The sequence below is a fragment of the Spermophilus citellus genome (assembly GCF_964194105.1).
Source record: "Spermophilus citellus genome assembly, chromosome: 5".
NCBI classification, from domain to species: Eukaryota; Metazoa; Chordata; class Mammalia; order Rodentia; family Sciuridae; genus Spermophilus; species Spermophilus citellus.
In genome coordinates, this window is record NC_138186.1 from 14,444,215 (window position 1) to 14,466,090 (window position 21,876).

Below are 21,876 nucleotides of genomic sequence, written 5' to 3' on the forward strand. Positions count from 1 at the left end.
AAATGGGAACCGGGCTGGGGATGTGGCTCAAGCGGTAGCGCGTGACATGCGTGCGACCCGGGTTCAATCCTCAGGACCACATACAAAAAACAACAACAACAAAAAAAAAAGATGTTGTATCCACCAAAAACTAAAAAATAAATATTAAAATTTAAAAAAGTTTAAAAAAAAAAAGAAAAGAAAAGAAAATGGGAACCAGGATCAACCTGCAGGGTATGCATTTATATCCCAGAGGTAAGTCTGCAATTGGTTATATCTCCAAGAAGGCATGCTCATAAGTTCTCATTCTAGAATGTAAACCAATTTTTCTTGCACTAAGATAACTAAGATAATGTCAATCGATGTTTTTAGAAAAGAGCTTCATTGCACCCTACTTCTTATACTTATTCATGAGCCGAAAGATGCCCAAAGTAGTTTTCACATGTTCATTTTATCATGACACCATCTTTGTGCCCAAGTTAGAAGCCAAAGAAGCTAATGGAAACTTTCTCAGTGACTGGGAAGATCTGGTGACATCCCAAACAGAGGACAGCTTGGATTAAATTGCTTTTTTAAATCTCAAGAGTGTTGATATTTTGATTTTTTTCATGACCCCCAGTTGTTTTCCTACTCTTCCCTCTCTCTCTCTCCTCTCTTTCTACTTACACATGGATGGATGTTAAATTCAGTACCCTGATTTACCCTCATGGATGTTTCTTTTCAACCACAGAACATGGCCTGAGGGTACAGGGTTTAAAATAGCCAGATAGCATGGTTAAAAAGATCTCTGGGGAGGCTGAGGCTGAAATTTGAGAATTCAGAGCCAGGCCTCAGCAATTTAGCAAGGCCCTGAGCAACTCAGTGAGACCCTGACTCTAAATAAAATACATAAAGGGCTGGGGATGTGGCTCAGTGATTAAGCACCCCTGGGCTCAATCCCAGTTTAAAAAAAAAAATCCCTGGGTTATGTGTCAGAGAGTCTCTGGGATAACCAAGAGAACTCTTGAGCGACTTGGAGCCTTTGAAGATCCATCTGACCCATACCTCTTGGTTTCCTTTCGGCTGCATTTAAGGAAACCATCCCCATGGGTCTCACAGACAGGTGAGGACTCTACAGTTAATTGAAAACCTCCAGCACCCAATTTTGGCCTCCTCCGTAGCTGGTCATCCATACCTTTGCATCTGAGGGTTTTTTTTTTTTTTCTCCTTTAGAAAGCCAGGGCCTTCTGCATGCCAGGTAAGTGCTCTACCGAGCTACATCTGCAACCCCAGAGTCTTAGTTTTGCAACTCTGAAGTCAAGACAAAAATCAGTCTCCTGGAGGTGTTGAGAAGATTCTGGAGGTAATAAACTTACAACACTAAGCTCAGTGATGTCACAGCTAATTTCAGACCCTGAGAGAAGCCATGGGGAAGGAAAAGGTGTGAAGGTTGCAATAGCTTAACTGAAAACAGCCCAGAAGCCCGTTAATAAGGAAGTGGATGAGAAAGCTGGTCTTTTCAAGCTCAATTAAATATCTCTGAGGCAACCTGAGGTTGAGGTCAGAAGCTGAAAGACTAAGGGAACTGCAGGGCTAGTTAGAGTCTCATCTCCAAGGCTCTCCTTAGCTGTGTTTGCACATAAAAAGGTACTTGGCCACCAAGGCTTTTTTTTTTTAAAGCTTTTTTTTTTTTTTATTGATTGTTCAAAACATTACAGAGCTCATGATATATCATCTTTCATACATTTGACTCAATTGGGTTTTGAACTCCCATTTTTACCCCAAATACAAATTACAGAATCACATCGGTTACACACTCACATTTTTACATAATGGCATATTAGTGACTGTTGTATTCTGCTACCATTTTAATACCAAGTGCAAAGGGAAGTGTCTAAGCCAAAGAAACACAGTGTAGATTTTTCTCTGCAGAAATCCTCAAGTTTGATTTGAGTATATTTTACAGGTTGGGTATTATGGGGAGAACAAGGGCCCAACCCCAGTGCAAAGTTGATTCCCTCCCTTTATAATAGATTTCTGTTCTTTCCTTCTTTCTCTTTTCTTTCTTTATCTGTCTTTCTCCCTCCCTCCTTTTTCCCCCTTTATTTCTTTTTTTTTAAAGAGAGTGAGAGAGGAGGGAGAGAGAGAGAGAGAGAGAGAGAGAGAGAGAGAGAATTTTTAATATTTATTTATTTTAGTTCTCGGCGGACACAACATCCTTGTTGGTACGTGGTGCTGAGGATCGAACCCGGGCCGCACGCATGCCAGGCGAGCGCGCTACCGCTTGAGCCACATTCCCAGCCCCTCCCCCTTTATTTCTGCACGGGGAATTGAACTCAGAGATTCTTAGCCACTGAGCTACATCCCCAGCCTTTCTTATTTTATTTTAAGACAAGATTTTGCTTAAGGCCCTGCTAAATTGCTGAGACTGACCTCAAACTTGTGATACTCCTGCCTCAGCCTCCCAAGTTGCTGGGTTTACAGGTATGCACCACCATGTCCCGGCTTCCTTCTTTCTTTTTACATCCCAGAAAGTCCTTAACATGATTGTGAAGTTACAGGAGTAAAAGAGCACAGAGACAGGTAGCTTTCTCCTCCAGGGAGGAGGGCGAGCTTCTGGCCATTAGCAATATCATTAAGAAAGAGGGTAGCCCCCCTTCTTCCAATCACAGTACATGGTTCCATCAGAACCGAGTACAAAAACACGAATCCTCCTGCTGTAGGGTCCCCAGGCCCTGGGATTGCAGTCTCCCCATTTCTTCCTCAAGGCCACAGTCTACAAGGAACTGACTATTGTCTGCAATCTGGCCCATGAGTCAGCAGGGGGAGAGATCTTCCTTATAAGTGATAACTGTCCAAAGGCCCCAGGCAAAAAAATAAGGAAAGGAAAAGAAAAAGCTTAATTCTGACAAAACCTGAATTTACATAGTGGATCTGTCTTTAATATCAGAAGAATGGATTTCCATAGACTTGCAATACTACTCAATTACTTTTCTACATGGTCCAAGGCTTCATTTTAGGTTTTTCCTATTACCAAATGAAGTTCATACCTCATTCACTGGAATATTTTGGTGACTAATTAAGTAAAGTACATTTTAAAGTCCAAACAGTACCAACATCTTATTAGATTCTAGAAACATTTTCCTTTGCCTGAAGAGAACCAAGAAATATAACATAACCCAGTAAGTTAGAGATGAGCATAACTAAGATAAATATGGGGACTAATGACTTAAGAAAATAGATGAAAAAATCACAGCACCTTGTAGGCACATCACATCATAAAGCAACATATACACATGCTCTCTTTTTTTTTTTATAAAATGTAATTTTATTTTATGTTACTCTGCTGTTATATAGGGCATAACATTTTCACAAGGCTATTTTGGGACTACAGTCAATGATTAGCAACACACAATAGTGGTCCAACTCTCTAAAGAACAATCCCTAGACAAACTGGACACCCTCTCACATGTGCACAAGTCTGCATGGAAAAGGACTAAAGTTTTAGACTTGGACTTGTGTACTTTTATTTCCCCTTTCTAGTGTATTAAGAAATGACATGCACTTTTAATTTGCCAAAAAGCAATGCTTGTATTCTGGCAGCAACATGCTACTTCTATTACATAGTAAAGTGAATACCAGAACTACAAAGGCAGGAGGTGTAAGTGAATTTTTATTGGGAAGGGAAGTTGTCACCTTAAACAGCAGCAAATGATGAGTGAATAAGAAAACTCCTTGTGATCACAGATGGACATGACCTCCACAACATGGGATATAGGAGGCATTTCAATTTGTGACACCCCCCCCCCCCCCCCCCCGCAATCCAGGAAATATCAAGTGCTCTCCCATTCCATCTAATACTTCTGGATTCCCACTAAAAAGGAATACAGTAAGAGTATAGAAAAGTTGCTTAGTGAAAGGAAACCCTGAAAGAAGAATAAAGAAGGGAATGTAGAAAGTAAGAAGTCATGTAGAACACTCTTTAAATTGCAATGAACTACATTTTCTTATCTTCACAGTAATACAAAACACAGTCACTGGTAGAACTGGTTCAGATTACTTAAACACCAGATACATTTTTAGTCCTCTACTAAGTGTTTGGAATTTCTTATGTTTATATGAAATGAAGCCATTAATACTTTTCTACAGCAGTAACTGCATACCAGGAAGGCCAAGACAAACACAAATCAAGGAATGGAGTTTTCCCAAAGCTGCAGTGTGAAAAGAATATAAACAGTTGATTCCATAAGCATGAATGGGTTTCTTTGCTATAGGAAATCCAAGTGGAATAAGGAATGGAGATGTGTAAAAAGGTTTCTTGAGGGAAGAAGGATGACACCCTGTTTGCATTTAGTTTTCAGCCCCTTCTGCTGCATCACATTCTTCTCCTGCACTTTTTTTTTTTTTTAGAGAGAGTGAGAGAGGAGAGAGAGAGAATTTTAATATTTATTTTTTAGTTATGGGCGGATACAACAACTTTGTTTTGTATGTGGTGCTGAGGATCGAACCCGGGCCGCACACATACCAGGCGAGCCGCTACCGCTTGAGCCACATCCCCAGCCCAACTCCTGCACTTTCTGATGTCCATAATGTTAAGTTGTCTCTAAGCAACTGCATGATGAGAGTGCTGTCCTTGTATGCGTCTTCATTCAGTGCATCAAGTCCTGCAATGGCCTCATCAAAAGCCGTTTTAGCCAGTGTGCAGGCGGGCTCTGGGTGATTAAGGATCTCATAGTAAAATACAGAAAAGTTAAGAGCCAGCCCCAGGCGGTTTGGATGTGTGGGTTGCATCTCTTTCTGGCTTATATCAAATGCCTCTTGGTAAGCTCCTACATGCAACTTCAGCAAGGTACCAGAAGTAACCTCCTTTCATTTTCAGATAGAAGACCTTACTCTCTGGATTAGTGCATTGCCTATTAAATACTTATCCAACAATTCCAGGACCATGGTGCAGATGGACCTCAGCTCCACTCCACTTTCTCCCGATAGTCCTTAATCAGCTGCAACTTCTTGTCTGACGTGTCAGTCTTCGGCTGGATGCTCGAGATGACCCTCCAGGCGGACCTGCAGCCCTCCCCCCCCCCCACCACGTTCTTGTAGGCCACCAAGAGCAGGTTGCGCTCCTTGTTGGACAGCGAGTCCCACCACTTTGATCTGCTTTTGGCTTTCACACATGCTCTTCTTTAAGAACTTTTAGAAACAGAATGCCCCTGTCGCAACCAAGTGATTCATTTATTCTTTCAACTTTTTTTTTTTTTTTTTTTTTTCTGAGTACTCACTTCGTGCCAGGCACTGTGCTAGGTTTGGGGAATATGAAACTTAAGTGTAGCCAATTGGATCTTAACAGGATTAAACCCAGGTGACCCGAGGAAGACTCCATTTCCTCCCTCTAAGTAGCTTTCCAGTAAGTTGGTCTCCGCAGAGCTCTCCGGTTCCCAGGAGGATAAAACTGCCCAGAAGCATTTCACAGGAACAATCTAGGGCTCTTTAAGGTGAAGTCTGTTTAAACGCAATGTTTATAAGTAGAACAATACAAGCTGGAATGTGGAAGTGCAAAGGTCTTTTTGCCTTCAAAGATCTGCCCTGAGTCCAAAATAGTCTCTGTCCTGGGGAACCTGCCCAGAGTCAGATTCCTCCAACACCCTACAGAACCTTCCCTACAGAATCCTGGAGGGCTTTGAGGGCAGCTTCAGAAATGGGACAGGAAGAAACTGCTCGGGGAGGTTATTGGCCTGGAAGTGCCTGTAGTTCCTTTGGGACCCTCCAAAATAGGGCTCAGGAGAATTATTCTCTTTTCTTGGGACTAAAAATTTACCTACTCAGAGGATGTCTTTTCCAGAAAGGGAATCCAAAAGTTCTGCTTTATAGATCCCTCATACTTAAGATTCTGCCCATAAATTTAGTTCCTAACAGGAAATCCTATTGCATCTGGATTGAGATCCAGAGTGTCTCATTAGTGTGTTTCACTCAAATGCTTCCCCCCTGGGGAAGGGAAAAATCCCAAGGTGGCAGCAGAATTGAGTAGAAAATGCCCTGGGCTAGGAGTTGGGAGGCAGGTTTTCATGTCAGTACTGCAAATTATATACCTTGAGCAAGTTGCTTCCTCTTTCTAAACCTTGGTTTCTCCCTAAGCAAGGCAAACAGGCTTTTTACCTGCCCTTCTAGGGATGAAACTGGTCCTGAATTTAGGGAACAAAAAGCTATATGCAATTGTGAATTGATCCATGTCACTCTCTTTCCCCAGAAAGGCTGGAGTTTGAAGCAGCTAATGAAATTCAATGGGATAAAATATTTTTGCAGACAGTCCAGGGCCAATATAAACCAAAGGTATAGCAAAATCATCAGTTCTCTCTCTCTCTCCTCCCTCTACCCCATCTCCTATCTATTATGGACTGAACGCAGCGCCTTGCACATGCTAGACAAGCACTCTATCACTATATTCTTAGACCTTATTAAATCATATTTTTTGGGAAACAGTGTCACTCAATTGCTTAGGCTGATCTTGAACTTGCAATCTTCTTCCTCAGTCTCCTGAGTAGCTGGGATTTCAGGTGTGCACCAATGTTTCCAGCTGCAAATCACCAATTCACTTGAAATACTGAAAGAGACTCAATTGTCTTAACAGAGGAATGTTGAGATTATGATAAATTATTTTCTTCTATAATTCTTTTTTAAATTTTCCATATTTTCTAAAATAGTCACAAATTATTTTTCTTAAACAACCATAGTAGTATAATAGAAATTAAAAAAACTTGCTTATTCTTAGCCATCTGTCAAAAACAAAATAGGAGTTGGTTTTTAGATAAACCTGTTGCAAGGAATTGCACTCTGTATTAGTCAGAGTTTTCCAAAAGAACAGAACCAACAGCATATATATGGAGGTATGATTATAAACAGGGGATTGATTAGATTCGCTCAGACAACCAGAAGCTGGATAGTCCCCAGTGGCTGTCTACAGGTTGCAGAGTTGGAGGTACAAGTAGCTGCTCAGTCCAAGATGCTTGAGCCTCAGAACAGGAGGGACCAAGGATGCAACCCCAGTTCAAGACCAAAGGCCTGGAAACTCCCAGCAGAGTCTCCTGTCTGCTTTGGGACAGTGAAGGAGCTGGAGTCCGACGTCCTCGGGAGATCACAGCAGCAATCCCACCACCCGCTCAAGAACTGAGTTTGCTTCTGCAGCTGCCTCTTCCTTCCACCTCCTTGTTTCATCCAGGACCCCAACCTATTGGACTGAGCTGCCCACATTTAGGGTGGGTCTCCCTCTTCGTTTGTTGTCCCACAAGTGAATCATTTCTAGAAACACCCTCATAGACATGCCCAGAAACCACTCAATCTTAGGCATCACTTAATCAAATCAAGTTGACAATACACACACACACACACACACACACACACGCGCGCGCGCGCGCGCGCACCCAGAGAGAGAGAAAAGGAAAGAAAACAAGAAAAGAAGGAAAGAAAAACAATCTTTATACTGCACTGCGTTTGTTAAGCACAGACAATTCAACTTCCCCATTAGCAAGCCTCGAAATTTCTTTATGGCTTGGCATTCTGTGCCTTTCACAAAAGTATGAAAAATAGACCATACTCTAGGAATTTTGTTGGAGAGGTAAATAAAAAGCTTCATATGATTCTAGACCTCTTCCTAACTAAGGAATAAAATCATCTAATATCCATGGTTGTATATATCAGCGTTTCACAAACCCAGAGTTTGGAGTTGGAGCTGGAGAGGGGAGGGAAGCCATTGAGAAGATTCAGGGTTGAGCCCATGCAAACAGCCAGTTAAATCAGCCAAGCAGAAGCTGGTTTTCCCTTGGCAATTACCTAATTATCTCATAATTTTGTCACACTCACTTAAATGACTTCAGTTTTTCCCAACTTTTGGCATTCTTTTCTAGACCATTCTTTTCTCTCCATACCCCGGTGCTTTCTTCCAGTAGCTGACCGGACTGCTTTGCTCTATCAATCAAAATAGAACATTTCAATCCCATGCCCACCATGCAGGAATCTGACAATCCACAAAAACAACAAAACAAAAAACAAAAAAGAAAAAGAAAAAGAAAAAAATAGCAAAAATGGGCTAATACGCACTTAAAAGTATTCACCCTCAATAAATTATACACGAAAACACGAATGTAGTTATTTCTCTGTTTAGTTCAAGCAGCTCTTAAAAAGAATACCTGGAGCTGCCCCCTCCCCCTGCACCTGCAAGGTAGGCGGACCTGTGACCCACCAGCAGGTCAGGCCCAGCAACCTGCGGAGTGACAGAGCTGCCCCAGGCGCCTGCAGGGTAGGCGGACCTGCAACCGGCCGGCAGAGCAGACCTAGCGGCCCGCCAGCGTGGTAGACAGATCACCCCAATTGGAGGAGGATCACAGCCACTACCTGCCCTGCAAGGGAGATTTTTCAACTATACAAGAGCAATATAAATAAATAGAGGGAAAATTTCAAAAACACAACAGTTTCACCAAGCAGAAAGAAACACGAGCAGTATGAAAAGACAAGGAAAGAAAGGACCACAAGCAATGCAGATCAACTCAACTTTAGAAGAGGTAATAGCTGCAACAGATGGAATGTCAGATAAAGAGTTCAGGATATACATGCTTCAGATGATCTGGAGTCTCAAGGAAGACATGAGACAGCAAAATCAGACAATGAAAGATCACTTTGACAAGGAACTAAATAAACAAATCCAGGAAGCAAAAGATCAATTACACAGGGAGATGGAGGTAATAAAAAAACAAACAAATAGAAATCCTAGAAATGCAGGAAGCAATAAACCAACTTAAAAACTCAATTGAGAATACTACCAGCAGAGTAGATCACTTAGAAGATAGAACATCAGACAATGAAGACAAAGTATTTCAACTTGAAAAGAACATAGACAGCTCAGCAAGACAGTTAAGAAACCATGAGCAGAACATCCAAGAAATATGGGATAACATTAAAAGACCAAACTTAAGAGTCATTGGGATACAGGAAGGCACAGAGCTCCAAACCAAAGGAATAAACAATCTATTCAATGAAATAATACGAGAAAACTTCCCAGACTTGAAGAATGAGACAGAATCCCAAATCCTAGAAGCCTACAGGACGCCGAATGTGCAAAATCATAAGAGATCCACACCTAGACACATTATAATGAAGATGCCCAACATACAGAATAAGGAGAGAATTTTAAAAGCTACAAGAGAAAGGAAGCAGATTATATTTAGGGGTAAACCAGTCAGGATAACAGCTGATCTCTCAACACAGACTCTGAAAGCTAGAAGATCCTGGAATAACATATTTCAACACTGAAAGAAAATGGGTTCCAACCAAGAATCGTGTATCCGGCGAAATTAAGCTTCAGGATGAAAGATGAAATTAAAACCTTCCACGATAAACAAAAGTTAAAAGAATTTGCAGCTAGAAAACCATCTCTTCAAAAAATCCTTGGCAAAACATTACAGGAAGAGGAAATGGAAAATAACAATGAAAACCAGCAGTGGGAGGTAGGACAGTAAAGGGGGGAAAGTAATCAAAGAGGAAAACAAATCAGGTTTAGTAACATTAATAAACAAATATGGCTGGAAGAACAAACCATGTCTCAATAATAACCCTAAATGTTAATGGCTTAAACTCACCAATTAAGAGACACAGGCTAGTTGAATGGATCACAAAACAAGACCCAACAATATGCTGCCTACAGGAGACGCATTTGATAGGAAAAGATATACATAGACTGAAGGTGAAAGGTTGGGAAAAATCATATCACTCATATGGACTGCGGAAACAAGCAGGAGTGTCCATATCATATCAAATAAAATAGATTTCAAGCCAAAGTTAATCAAAAGGGATAAAGAGGGACACTACATACTGCTCAAGGGAACCATATACCAACAAGACATAACAATCATAAATATATATGCCCCAAACAATGGTGCAGCTATGTTCATCAAGCAAACTCTTCTCAAGTTCAAGAGTCTAATAGACCACCTTACAATAATCATGGGAGACTTCAACACACCTCTCTCACCACTGGACAGATCTTCCAAATAAAAGTTAAATAAGGAAACTATAGAACTCAATAACACAATTAATAACCTAGACTTAATTGACATATATAGAATATACCACCCAACATCAAGCAGTTACACTTTTTTCTCAGCAGCACATGGATCCTTCTCAAAAATAGATCATATATTATGTCACAGGGCAACTCTTAGACAATATAAAGGAGTAGAGATAATACCATGCATCTTATCTGATCATAATGGAATGAAACTGAAAATCAACGATAAAAGAAGGAAGGAAAAATCATGCATCACTTGGAGAATGAACAATAGGTTACTGAATGATCAATGGGTTTTAGAAGACATCAAGGAGGAAATTAAAAACTTCTTAGAGTTAAATGAAAACTCAGACACAACATATCGGAATCTATGGGACACATTGAAAGCAGTTCTAAGAGGAAAATTCATCGCTTGGAGTTCATTCCTTAAAAAAAGAAAAAACCAACAAATAAATGATCTCATACTTCATCTCAAAATCCTAGAAAAAGAAGAGCAAAACAACAGCAAAAGAAGTAGAAGGCAAGAAATAATTAAAATCAGAGCTGAAATTAATGAAATCGAAACAAAAGAAACAATTGAAAAAATTGACAAAACTAAAAGTTGGTTCTTTGAAAAAATAAATTAAATAGACAGACCCTTAGCCATGCTAACGAAGAGAAGAAGAGAGAGAACTCAAATTACTAGCATATGGGATGAAAAAGGCAATATCACAACAGACACTTCAGAAATACAGAAGATAATCAGAAATTATTTTGAATCCTTATACTCCAATAAAATAGAAGATAGTGAAGGCATAGATAAATTTCTTAAGTCATATGATCTGCCCAGATTGAGTCAGGAGGATATAGACAACCTAAACAGACCAATAACAATAGAGGAAATAGAAGAAACCATCAAAAGACTACCAACTAAGAAAAGCCCAGGACTGGATGGGTATACAGCAGAGTTTTACAAAACCTTTAAAGAGGAACTAACACCAATACTTTTCAAGCTATTTCAGGAAATAGAAAAAGAGGGAGAACTTCCAAATACATTCTACGAGGCCAACATCACCCTGATGCCTAAACCAGACAAAGACACTTCAAAGAAAGAAAACTACAGACCAATATCTCTAATGAACCTAGATGCAAAAATCCTCAATAAAATTCTGGCGAATCGGATTCAAAAACATATCAAAAAAATTGTACACCATGATCAAGTAGGATTCATCCCTGGGATGCAAGGCTGGTTCAATATACAGAAATCAATAAATGTTATTCACCACATCAATAGACTTAAAAATAAGAACCATATGATCATCTCGATAGATGCAGAAAAAGCATTCGACAAAGTACAGCATCCCTTTATGTTCAAAACTCTAGAAAAATTAGGGATAACAGGATCATACCTCAACATTGTAAAAGCAATCTATGATAAGCCACAGGCCAGCATCATTCTGAATGGAGAAAAATTGAAGGCATTCCCTCTAAGATCTGGTACAAGACAGGGATGCCCTCTCTCACCACTTCTGTTCAACATAGTCCTCAAAACACTGGCCAGAGCAATTAGACAGACGAAAGAAATTAAAGGCATAAAAATAGGAAAAGAAGAACTTAAATTATCACTATTTGCAGATGACATGATTCTATACCTAGCAGACCCAAAAGGGTCTACAAAGAAACTATTAGAGCTAATAAATGAATTCAGCAAAGTGGCAGGATATAAAATCAACACGCATAAATCAAATGCATTCCTGTATATCAGCGACAAATCCTCTGAAACGGAAATGAGGACAACTACTCCATTCACAATATCCCCCCCAAAAATAAAATACTTGGGAATCAACTTAACAAAAGAGGTGAAAGACTTATACAATGAAAACTACAGAATCCTAAAGAGAGATATAGAAGAAGACCTTAGAAGATGGAAAAATATACCCTGTTCATGGATAGGCAGAACTAACATCATCAAAATGGCGATATTACCAAAAGTTCTCTATAAGCTCAATGCAATGCCAATCAAAATCCCAACAGCATTTCTTGTAGAAATAGATAAAACAATCATGAAATTTATATGGAATAATAAAAGACCCAGAATAGCAAAAACAATGCTAAGCAGGAAATGTGAATCAGGCGGTATAGCGACACCAGACTTCAAACTATACTACAGAGCAATAGTAACAAAAACAGCATGGTACTGGTACCAAAACAGGCAGGTGGACCAATGGTACAGAATAGAGGACACAGTATCCAATCCACAAAACTACAACTATCTTATATTTGATAACGGGGCTAAAAGCATGCAATGGAGGAAGGATAGCATCTTCAATTTGGTGCTGGAAAATTGGAAATCCATTTGCATCAAAATGAAACTGAATCCCTTTCTCTCGCCATGCACAAAAGTTAACTCAAAATGCATCAAGGAGCTTGATATTAAATCAGAGACACGGCGTCTGATAGAAGAAAAAGTTGGCTATGATCTACATACTGTGGGGTCGGGCTCCAAATTCCTCAATAGGACACCCATAGCACAAGAGTTAACAACTAGAATCAACAAATGGGACTTACTCAAACTAAAAAGTTTTTTCTCAGCAAAAGAAACAATAAGAGAGGTAAACAGGGAGCCTACATCCTGGGAACAAATCTTTACTCCACACACTTCAGATAGAGCCCTAATATCCAGAGTATACAAAGAACTCAAAAAATTAGACAATAAGATAACGAATAACCCAATCAACAAATGGGCCAAGGACCTGAACAGACACTTCTCAGAGGAGGACATACAATCAATCAATAAGTACATGAAAAAATGCTCACCATCGCTAGCAGTCAGAGAAATGCAAATCAGAACCACCCTAAGATACCATCTCACTCCAGTAAGATTGGCAGCCATTATGAAGTCCAACAACAACAAGTGCTGGAGAGGATGCGGGGAAAAGGGTACACTTGTTCATTGTTGGTGGGACTGCAAAATGGTGCAGCCAATTTGGAAAGCAGTATGGAGATTTCTTGGAAAGCTGGGAATGGAACCACCATTTGACTCAGCTATTCCCCTTCTTGGTCTATTCCCTAAAGACCTAATAAGAGCTACAGGGACACTGCTACATCGATGTTCATAGCAGCACAATTCACGATAGCAAGATTGTGGAACCAATCTAGATGCCCTTCAATAGATGAATGGATAAAAAAATGTGGCATTTATACACAATGGAGTATTACTCTGCATTAAAAAATGACAAAATCATAGAATTTGGAGGGAAATGGATGGCATTAGAGCAGATTATGCTAAGTGAAGCTAGCCAATCCTTAAAAAACAAATGCCAAATGACTTCTTTGATATAAGGGGAGTAACCAAGGACAGGGTAGGGACGAAGAGCTTGAGAAGAAGATTAACATTAAACAGGGATGAGAGGTGGGAGGGAAAGGGAGAGAGAAGGGAAATTGCATGGAAATGGAAGGTGATCCTCAGTGTTATACAAAATTACATATAAGAGGAAAGGAGGGGTAAGAGAAGAATAATACAAGTGGAAGAAATGATTTACAGTAGAGGGGGTAGAGAGAGAAGAGGGGAGGGGAGGGGAGGGGAGGGGAGGGGGCATAGTAGAGAATAGGATAGACAGCAGAATACATCAGACACTAGAATGGCAATATGTAAATCAATGGAAGTGTAACTGATGTGATACAGCAATCTGTATACGGGGTAAAAATGGGAGTTCATAACCCACTTGAATCAAATTGTGAAATATGATATATTAAGAACTATGTAATGTTTTGAACGACCAACAATAAAAATAAATAAATAAATAAAATAAAAAAAAGAATACCTGATGTTAGCAGAGATGAACATTTGGTACGCTGGTGGACTATGGAAAATTAGAACATATTTTAGAAAGCAGTTTGGTCCTATGTATAAAGAACTTAAAATGTTTGTATCATTCCATCCAGTAGGTTTTGATTAAAAGGAAATAACATGAAAGTGTAGGAAAGCTTTATGTGAAAAGATGTTTATTTTGGATGTTATTTAGCCTTGACTACAATAGCATTGTAGCCAGTGCAGAACCAGGAAGGAATCTTCAATCGCTGGTCAGCAAATGCTGATACATCCATACCAAGAACAAGAATGCAGGCGTTTTGTATTTTTCAGTCATGTAGGGAACTTATTATGATACCTTGCTCAGTGAAAGTAACAGGACATAAAATTACCTCATCTACAGTGTAGCCAAACTACATCAGGCAATGAAAGGAGGATGTTAAATAATGTGAACATGTTAACAGCCATCACTTCTCAGTTTGCATAATGTGCAGGTTTTACTTTATTGTTTAGGTCTTTCTCTCTTTCCACATTTCCTGCAACAAGATTGAATTTTATACTAAGAAAAACTAACTTAAAAATTTATGTCCACCAATAGTTCCTACAGGGTTTTCAAATTTTATATGAAGGCCTTAAATATTTACACCAGGCCTTAAATACTCTTGTCAGCTTGGACTTAGAGGGTTTCCATTTACCAAGCAAAGTGAGGTGACCATGTGGCCATAGCCCACCTAGCAGACCATTCACTTGGCTGACAGTTTGGAAGCTTTGGACATTTGTGTGTGTGTGTGTGTGTGTGTGTGTGTGTGTGTGTGTGTAAGGACCCAGGGCCTTCTACCAGGCAAGTACTGCTACTGACCTACATCTCCAGCCCTGAATTCTTGAAATTCTGTTTTTTGGGGGTAGGGGGAGTATCAGGGATTGAACTCAGGGGCACTCGACCACTGAGCCACATCCCCAGCCCTATTTTGTATTTTATTTAGAGATGGGGTCTCACTGAGTTGCTTAGCACCTGTTTTGCTGAGTCTGGCTTTGAACTCTCGATCCTCTTGCCTCAGCCTCCTGTGCTGCTGGGATTACAGGTGTGCACCCCACTGCTCCTGGCTTGAATTCTTGATGGCATTTAAATTTTTTTTTTATTTAGAGAGATTTGCCTTATTTCCATTATTCTTATAAATTTTTGTGGACATTTTTAGATCTCAAATTTTTCAAATAATTTCGAATAACTCAAATTCACACAAAATGAGACCATAATGAATACTCCACACCAAAGATGCTGATCTCCTAAACAACACACTATCATTGCTTCTGAGGCTGTGACGCAGTGGTGGAAATACTTGCCTAGCATGCATGAGGCCCTGGGTTTGATCCCCAGGCTTCCCTGATCCTCCCCACCCCCAAAAAGAAAGAAAAAACTTTGGGGTGTCATATCAAAGATATTGGACATACAATATTAGGAGAAATTTAATCAGCATGTTCTCTAAGCAAACAGCATATTTAGGGATATGTGAAAAGTAGAATTTATTTTATATTACTTCATTGAAATCTCCAGGGTGTGCATAAAATCTGGAATTACAGTGAATACACATAATGTTGTCAAAGGTGTTTTTATTGTGCAAAACAGACACACTCCTGCAGCCCCTCCACCCCACCCTGCCAAAAGATGCTAAATTTATCAAGAAGAAAATTCAAATTTCACATACTTGGAATCCAGTTTAGTGTCACCCAGAAATGTTCATCGGGAGAATAGATGTCCCTTGACCACTCGAGTAAATCAATGGGCCTCTGGTCTTTAAGAACAAAATGAGCAAATTCCCTTGTAAGGGCCACATAGGTGGTGCCAAAGGAAACGGTCCTCACGTGGGAGAGGAGCTTTTCTTCTCCAAGTTCACAGCATGAAGGAAAACAAAGGGCACCTCTGCTCCGGGTTCTTTTGATGATATGGGGAGGAGGCAGCACCCTGGGGTAATGCTCTTCCTTTTAAACCTTTCAGATACTGAACTATTTCCTTTGTTGGTTTTCAGAGGGAAATCTGGCCCACAGGTGTTGAGGACGGACTTCCAGGGGACCTTGAGGCCACCAGGTCCTTCATGCAGTTGAGATCGGCCTGGAGCCTGGAAATCCCATCATAAACCACAGACGACTGCTTAGAAGCCACAAGGCATTTGGGAACAGCTCAGTAGCTTTCCCACTGCGTCTCTGAAGACAGCTGGGGCCTTCTCATCCATGAGGACTCAGAAGACATTTTGGGGAGCACAAATCACCCCGAAGAGTCTTTTCAAATGTGTCAGAGTCTTTGTGAACCACAATGGCAGGCACCAAAAGGAACTGGGCCTTGTCTTTGGATGGGGGTTCCATTGTGTAGTGGTTTGGGATCAAATAGTGCTGGCAACTGGTATTTCTCAATGATGTCACTGGTATATTTTCACCCAAGAAAAAAATCTTTTTCCTGTCACATGTCACCAAATTCAGCGAGGACTGAAGCACTTGAGATTTCTCTTACTTGCAGTCTATTTTATGTGGGATGAAATTACTGGTTGAGAGGAATAAAAAATTACTGACAGAGCTGTAATAAACCCCGTGACAAACCCAACAGCCTTCCAAGTCCTGTTCCTTGTTTTGTCACTCATCCAACTATTGCTGAGGTTGGTCTGCAGGTCACTGCCCAGGCTGTGAGGAATTCGCTCTGACTTCGTATTTTCAGCAGGAAGAGAAATGTGACTACCCATTTAGGAGAAGGGGATCAACTCTTAAGTCTGTAGCTTTTCCCTGAATTTGAAGGAAATGGGTAAATCTGAGAACATGGGCCACTGGGACCAACTGACTAACCGAACGACAACTGAGCACCTTTGGGCTCTTGCAGTCTAGGTCACCTTCACGTCAGAGAGGCCACCGCTGCCACCAAGGTGGGCTTTCCACAGGGACTTAGGGTGGAATGTGTGCCGACCCTGATGCCCTTTTCCCCTGGAGAGGGCCACCATCCCAGTCACTGAGGTCATTCTTCAGTTTCAGGCAGTCACAGTTGTCCTGAGGCAGGTGACCATTGCCACTGATGGCTCCCAGCAGCGCTCCCTAGCAGGGCCTCTTCGCCTGAAAATCAAGATCAAGGATCGATCGGTAGCATGTCCAGGCTGGGGGGAACCTGCAGATTATCTGTACTAACTCATTCCCTTCCCAAACCAGGAAGCCTGGAAATGAACTACAGCTAATATGCTATCACGCCTCCTCCGTATTCTGATTGACGACCTTTGAGATCAGGAGCGACTTTATACTCACTTTGCATGCAAGGACATTGAAGCTCAAAGATACACCAACTTGCCTGAGATATGCTGATGACTCAAGTTTAACCTCTCTGATCTCACAGAACTTCTACCTGGAATATTCCCTCCCTCTCCCTTTTCTTGATGAGGTCTTTTTCATGTCCTGGTGTGACATGGCTTCCCTGGTGACCCTCCCAAGTCTGGGTTAGGAGCCCTTCGACCTTTCCATAATGACGGATCTGTTCGTTCTTCCATTAGCATAAGGAGCCCTCTTGCTCTCCACCAATCATTGTATTTTTAGCATCTCACTTATCGTAGGCACTCGTCATTCTTCTTTCCTCTGTATCATAGTTCAGCAAACTACAGCTGGGGATGGGGGCAGGGACGTCCAGTCGGGGTCCCCTTATGTCTTTATGTAGCCTACAAGTAAAAAAATGACTTTGCATTGTCTGGTGGCTGGCAAAGAATCCCAAGAATAAACATATTTTATGACATGTGAAAAGAATACGAAATTCACATTTCAGGGTGCATAACTATTTTATTAGAACCAAGCCATGCTCATTAGTTAGCTCACTGTCTGTGGCTGCTTCCACATGACAGTGGCCGAGCTGAGTTCTTGCAACAGAGACCTGCAGCTTAAGAGATCAGGCGACCAGCAAAGCCTAAAATATTCATCATCTGACCTTTACCAGAAAAGGCTCGCTGAGCCTGCCTCTATTTCCTGATGCCCAGTGGATCCCATGTTTTCATGACATGGAGATGTCGGTTGGAGGCTTGGTACTGTTTGACTCCTTGCTTTGTTTTCCAGATTTCCCTGGGAATGATAGAATGGTGCTGCATTTGATAGAGCATAGAGCATGGGCTTCACGGAGAGGCGTGTGTGGGGCTGGGTTGTGGCACCCTGGTAGAGCACTTCCCTAACATGAGGTCCTTGGAATTACTGTACCTTTCCGTGTTTTATCAAATAAAGATAAAACTAGTAGAATCATCTTGTGGACCCAGGAGTTATTGAGTGGAACATACTTGCAGCGCACTTGGACACATGGTAAAAGCTCTCAAATGCTAACTCTTCCTGTTAGGGTCTAGGTGTATGGCTGGAGAATTGGCCATCCTGTGCCCTGCCATCTGCCTGACTGAGAGCTCTGAGAAGGTGTGGTGCTGTCACCTAGTGGCCCTGTAGGGGGAAGCTCGGCATGACCTTCCTTTCCTTTAAGGGGCTGAAACCCTGGATAAGAAGGGAGAATTTTTTAATGCATCACAGCACTTCATTCCTCATCAGACTGTGAGCAGCTTGAAGAAAAGAATGTGTCTTCAAAAACATAAGGAGGATTGGTGCAATGTGACCTTTTTTTTTTTTTTTTTTTTTTTGTACCAGGGGTTGAACCCAGAGGTGCTTCATCCCCAGCCCTTTTTATAGTTTGAGTCAAGGTCTTGCTAAGTTGCTTAGAGCCTTGCTAAATTGCTGAGGCTGGCTTTGCAGTTGTGATCCTCCTGCCTCAGCCTCCTGAGCAGCAGATATTACAGGCATGCGCCACGGGGAACAGCTTAATGTGACTTTTTTTTTTTAAAGAGAGAGAGAGAGAGAGAGAGAGAGAGAGAGAATTTATTAACATTTATTTTTTAGTTCTCGGCGTACACAACATCTTTGTATGTGGTGCTGAGGATCGAACCCGGGCCGCACGCACGCCAGGCGAGCAAGCTACAGCTTGAGCCACATCCCCAGCCCTTAATGTGACTTTTGAGGGGCACTAAAAGACCTGCCTGCCCCAGGTTCTCAGCTCCCCAGCCAACCAAGGTATGCGCAATGACACTTAAGAGGTTTCAAAGAAGTGATGGCTTCTATACTCTTCATCAAGCTGTTATCAACTGATAACACTTAACAGAGGTTCTAAAAAGTTGAGGTGAGGTTAACAGGCGGGGGTGTGGGGGCTGGTGGGGGCCTACCAGATGGGCTCAGGTTATTTTTAGAATTAGAGACAAGCCTTAAAAATCAAAGGTTGCCCCAATGTCCTGGGCATGATCAAATAAAAATGAAATAGTTTCATTTTAATGACCTTCATGTAATTTCACTAAAGCCAAATTTTAAATTATCACTTTTTTTTTTTTTTTAGGGCCTTGAAAGAAGGAAAGTAACTCCTGAGAGTGGCCAGTGGTCACTGTTGGTCCGATGCAATAAGCTACTTCTCAAAATGTTTCCTTCCTTCTGTCCCGTGGAAAAAAAACTTCTGAGAACACAACGTCTGGGTCCAACTCAATATTCAATTGAAGGACAAATTAAACCATGGGTTAATTAACTTCAGGCGATTTGTTCTTATATGTAGTTTCAACCCTCAGATACCAATCTGAGCTCAAGGTATTATTTGTACTTTTCAAAGAGGCTGCGAAATATTTGCACTTTGAGACACAGAGTGATAATACTCCACGCAGGCCCACCTTATCAGGAAAAAGGCAGATATCTCCAAAGTTAAACAAAAAAAGATTTTGAAAACTTTGTGAGCAAAGCCAACAAGTATACACAAACCTCCTTTGAAGGGCACTGAGTTCTAATAACATTTACATTTATGAGTGACCTCTAACTCTTTATTTATCTTCTGTAAATAAATTGTTATAAATCCCAGAGTTAGCCCAAGACACTGGCCTGTTTCCAAGCACTGACTTGGTGTCTCTAGCCTGGATTTGCTTTGCTGATTTCCACTCCTCTTCCCTCCCCTGTCACCCCCAGCCCAGCCTCCAATGTTGAACATATTCTTGCATTTCAGTCAAATTAGCGTGTTGGGTAGGAGTTCAGGGACACCAAGATGGCGGAGGCTGAGTACAAGAAAAATGCCCTTGGAGGACAAGACAGGGGGCTGAGTCATCCTTTCCCTGTTTATGACGTCCCATTGTCAAAACAACTCCATCTACTGAAGACTTAAATTGTCCAAGATAACTCCCACCACAGGTTTGGTATTCTAAAATAACCACTGGGAGCAAATGAGATAAGGTCTTCAATCAGATCCATATAGGGAGGAGAATGTCTCCCAGCTCAGCATGTAAGACAGGAATTTCCAGACAAGGGACCTTGAGCCTCTCTCGGCTCAGTCCAATCTATCTTAAGACAACTTTCACCTTCAATAAACCTGTACTTTGTTACTTCTGCATGTCTTGCTCAATTCTTTGTTTGGGACACAAAGGAGCTGGACCCCAACTGGACACCCAACCGTAACTGCTACAATGTAAGAGTAGCTTTTGATCAGGTCCCCTGAATGCCCCTGGAAAATCTGCCAAGGAATCCTTTTCTAACCCCTAATACTGGGGTTTAGAAGATGGAAACTTCAGATTCTACTCCTAGTCACTCAGGTTGAAGATGTGCTAAGACTTTTTTTAAAAAAAAAAACAACATTGTGTTGAAAAACATACAACCTAAAATTTACCATTGTGACCCCATTTCATCGTACGGTAGTATATAGTGTATGCATAGTGTGCAACAGGTTTCTAGAACTTTCTCATCATTGCATAACTGAAATTCTACACCCATCAAAGAACAATTCCCATTTCCCCACCCTAGTCATCTTCTAAATCATCTTCTGCCTTTTTGTTTCTATGTGTTTGATTGATTTGGATAGCTCACGTCAGTGAAATCATGCAGTATTTGTGTTTTTGTGAGGGGCTCATTGGCTTAGCAGAACGTTTGCTAAAGAATCTTCTACAGGGCTGGGGATGTGGCTCAAGGGGTAGCGCGCTCGCCTGGCATGCGTGTGGCCCGGGTTCGATCCTCAGCACCACATACCAACAAAGATGTTGTGTCCGCCGAGAACTAAAAAATACATATTAAAAATTCTCTCTCTCTCTCTCTCTCTCTCTCCTCTCTCTCTCTCTCTAAAAAAAAAAAAAAAAAAGAATCTTCTACAGGTACTGATCCATCCAGTGAATCTGAGATGAGGGTCTGGTACTGGCTAACTTTGCCAGGAATGGTTGTCACTCTAGAAACATCTACTTGCAAAATGGTAAATGCTGCAGTTTGGATCTGTACAGAATTTTCATAGAGATGATGTCATTATCAATGAAAGCCGCCTTGGCACTATTGGCACTTTAGACCAGATAATTCTTTGTGGGTGGTTTGTAACATCCTTGGTCTCTGCTCATGAGATGCCAGTAGCATCTTTGCCCCATAGATATTTTCTTTCTTTTCTTTTTTTCTTTTTCTTGGTGTGGTGCAGGGCCCTGTGCATGCAGGCAAACACTTACCAACTGAGCTTCATCCCCTGCCCCTCCCCAAAGGTGTTGACAGCAAAACATAGCCCCTGGGGCAACCCATATGCTAGCTTCTAAAAGCAGTGAAATAAAACCAACAAAATGCAGTCTATAAGATTTGTATAATGACGGGTAAACAACGTTGCCTAGCGCTTAGCAGGCATTTTATTATTTAACACTAATAACATATAAAAGACATGTGATTAAAAAATGTTTTTAGTTGTAGTTGGACACAATATCTTTATTTATTTTTATGTGATGCTGAGGATCAAACCCAGTGCCTCATACGTGCAAGGCAGTGCTCTACCACTGAGCTGCAGCCCCAGCCCAAAAGACATGAGATTAACGATGACTCAATGATGTGACGTTGGACAGTGCGCTTCAGTCACTGGAGAGGAACTGTAATATTTTTATTGTAAGTCTGGCTCCACCTCTAAAGAGCTGTGTGATGTCAGCCAAATTACCAAATCTCTCTGGTTCTCAATTTCACCAACTGTGAAGGAGAACTACTTAAACTTGCTCTGTGTACTTTTTTAAGGTTAAAATAAGATAGAACTTATGTAGCAAAAGGAAAGTACTCT

The 21,876-nt window shown here is 41.1% G+C and overlaps 1 pseudogene across 1 annotated transcript in view; it reads right to left on the reverse strand.

The window, feature by feature from the left end:
• Nucleotides 1-4,494: 4,494 nt before the first annotated feature.
• LOC308650463 (14-3-3 protein theta-like) overlaps nt 4,495-21,876 on the reverse strand; it is a 46,104-nt pseudogene continuing 28,722 nt past the window's right edge. Inside the window, exon 2 of the transcript in view lies at nt 4,495-5,136. The product of the transcript in view is annotated as a 14-3-3 protein theta-like (transcript). The remainder of the gene's footprint in view (nt 5,137-21,876) is intronic.